Here is a 3,642-nt window from a genome sequence, read left to right as displayed (position 1 = left end):
AGAGTGTACACCCAGCTAGGTTTCTGCTCCTTCATTCCCATGTCCAACCAGGAGAGCAGTAATGGAGCATCTGTGGCACTAGGTCAAGTTGAAGACGATACAACTTTGGTTGTGAGTCTCCTTTTATGTTGTCTCTAGCTTCTATGCCAGGGGTATATTATATTTTGGAGTATTTTTCAGACCAATCTTGAGCTTAATTGCAGATTTGCTCATGAGGTTGGGAGCTCTACCTACGGAGTACTATGCTTTTGACAGAGAAAGGTTCTGGGGTATTTTCCTATTCTTCTTAGAGATAGCCGATGGGCTCATATGGATTCAGCTATAACTGGTTACAGCAAACATTGTCATTATTATGGAGTCTGGGAGGTAGGTTTTGTTGCTAACATGGAAATATGCCTCAGTGTCATGCTGGCCCAAAGCTTGAGGGGGTCAGGGGAGCTTCTTCACCCATCTAACAAAGTGCACCTTTGCTATGATTTTGACAACTATATCCCTTAATAAAAACTACTTTTGGAAAACAATATAAATAAAATAAAGTTTTATAAAGGCTCTCAAAACATTGTACCTTTTCCCCTGAGGCTATAGTGATTATCTTGATTTTAAAATCCCTTTTCTTGTTCCTCCTGAGTGTTCCCATTTCATGCTCCCTGGGAGTTTCTCTATAAAATAAGCCTGTGTAAAATGGGTAATGAGGAAATCGTTGCCTTAATTGAAGGTCACATCTACAAAGATCCAGATAGGTGTACTTTGGCTGATAGAAAAATCCCCCAGAGCGATATCCTGCGGCCCTAAAAGAGAGGCCTTGTTGTAATTTCTCAGAACCATATTGGCCTCTGGTTGGTGTCCAGCACATTGTCTTCTTAATCTCACAACCAGGTAATTTCCATTAATGATGACTCCCCACATTTGCAGGGGAAAAAGAAGGGCCCCCATGGGGTTCCATAATTAAGCACAAACACTTTTACAGTATTAAGTCAAAGCTTCCAAATTCCTCTTGGTGTTGACCTCATGTACTCTACATGTTTGTGACCTTTACTTTGTCCCTTCAATCCTGACTAGGTTGGCACCATGGCCTTATAACGGCTCAGTTTTTTTTTTTTTCTAGTGATTTTATTTTAAAAGAAGAACAAAGAGAATGATTTTTTTGTTTGCTTTCTTTTCTTTTTGTAATTGTTAACCTCCAGTGTTGACACACTTTTTAGTTAGAAGCAGAGAGGACATTCTCCATACAAAAGACACCGTGCTTTCGATAACTTGATTTCCTAACCATTGGAGGATTCTGGGATCTGTTAGACTGCAATGTAAGCATTTTATTGGTGTTCCCATGACAGCATTATTAGCTAGCAGTTTCACGTAAAAAGCCTTCTTAATTTGCTGCCTCCCCCCACCTTTTTTTTTTTTTGCCAATTTACTTTCTCTGTCTACAGCTACAACTATTAAATATACATTCCCAATATCTTACTTCCTCTTCTTTCCCTGGTGGAATAGTTTCAGTTGTGTAATTTCAGCTCCTGCTGTGTATTTTGGGTGATTATTACTATGTGTGGTCCCTAGCCTAGGAATGGGTTATGCTCTAGATATGTTCCAAAATTAGTTGGTTAGAATTCTACATGGTTCCCCACGGAAACAATATCATAGAAGACAGGTCACAGGCCAAGACATTTTAAACTTACACATAGCTGAACTTTCATTATTGGTAGCCCTGAGCTGTAAGGCCTCTTATAACCCTAGACCTGGTTATTTTTAAGAGGGGCAAGGATGCTAAGTCAATAGGGTACTAATTGGGGAACAGCAAGGCTTTGGTAGCTGGACTACTCTCCTAAAATTGCAAGTGGGAATTTCCTAGATAGTGGGGCTCTAAAGCAGTGGCTTGGTTGGGGTGCTAACAGTACTCATACTTCTAGAAGAGTCTTAACAACCGAGAGCATCAATGTGAGGAAGAGAGTCAGAGGGAACGGGTGTCATCAGTGGAGCCAGCAATGGCTTTGTGCTCTAGAGTGGGGCAGTGGTAAGCAGAAACTACTTCTTATTTGTAAATGGCTTATTTGGAAGTTGTGAGCTGTTTTAGTCAATGAGTGTATAATTATAACTTCAAATCAACCATATTTCACAATTTCAGGATCATTTGATGCTTTCAAAGACTTGTGGTTTTCTCTAAAACCAAGGACATCTAGTTCTCTTTCCTCAAATCATGGTTTTATGTTTTTGCTATGGATGCAAATGGTTGTGTACAGTGTGCTCTTTTAAATTTTTCAATAGATTTGGCGGATTATTATCATTATCCTCTATACTCTTCCTTTCATGACTCAGTAATAATATTTTTGGCACTTTTATTAGCCTTTAAAAAATAGAGTAAGTGCCCAAGTATAAAGTCAATTGCAAAGTGACTCCAGTAGCTTTTGCTTCAAAAATCACTGTATTGTGCTATTTATAATACCAAATTGCTATTGTTTGGGGGCAACATTATCATTTCAAAATGATTTCAACAATCTAGAGAGACATTTAAGAACTATTACCCCATCCTGCTATAATTTTTCGGATGTGTTCTTTTTGCTGACAATTGTTTTGTAAAATCTTTACAATTGCTCTGCTTGTCTTGAATGCTATAGTTTAGAAATATTTGGGAAGCTTGATGTCTGACATATCAGAAAGGCTATCTCCTTTTCCCAACACCAATTTGCTATCTCTTATATATCCAGGGTGGAGTTTAGAAGACCTGTGTGACATGATCAATAAGCCATTTTGAGAATTGCTCAGAACTCCATTTTATCTTTTTTTTAAAAACAACCTTTAAAAGCAGAAACCCTGGCACAGCACTCTCCAACTGTGCCACAGAAGGACATAAGGATGTTGGTGCTTTTTCCTGTCTATTTTTGTCCCCTACCAAATCATAGCCCTGGAAGGGAGCTTTAGAAGTCACCAATCTGTTCTGTTGCCTTCATTCTAAACATCATAGAGAAGAGATAATCAACTCTGTTCTAAAAGGCTAGTCATTGGAAAGTATTTCAAAATTAAGCACCAAATCTTTATGCTTACTATGTATATAAAACAGTATGGAGTAAAGAACATTAAAAAATATAAGACATTATCCATAGCCCCAAGAATCTTGCATTTCATTTGGAAAGGATAGATATACATGTGTGCATTAAATAGCCATCAGAGAGTGCTGAATTTGGAGTATATCTTGAAGATCTAATTCTTGATCATTGAAAATATGTCATCTTGACACCCTGCCATTTGATCCTGTCAGTTCAATTGCTAATAAATTTTACCCACTTCTAAATTCTGAAGACTTTAATATATGATAATTACGTCTGTAGAGGTTAAATGACTATTCTAGAAATAGCCTGGATAAAAATTTTGGCTTTACTAATTATTAGTAATGTGGCTTTGGGCAAATTACTTAATGTTTTTGCCTCTTGATTTTACATTTGTAAAATGGGGGGAAAATAATACCTACTTTGTAGCATTGGGAGAGTTGCATGTTTAATTTTCAGAATAGTGTCTGATACAGGGCAAGAGCCCATCATATTAAGTGATGTTTGCATAACAGTCATTTAAATATTTGACTATACCTTTTTAGGTATAGTCAAATTTCCCTAACTTCCCTATGCCTGCTCTTTTCCAGGTGGAACTTCTCTA

The sequence above is a fragment of the Hipposideros armiger genome, unplaced genomic scaffold (assembly GCF_001890085.2).
Source record: "Hipposideros armiger isolate ML-2016 unplaced genomic scaffold, ASM189008v1 scaffold_183, whole genome shotgun sequence".
NCBI classification, from domain to species: domain Eukaryota; kingdom Metazoa; phylum Chordata; class Mammalia; order Chiroptera; family Hipposideridae; genus Hipposideros; species Hipposideros armiger.
Note: the sequence above shows the minus strand (reverse complement) of the source record.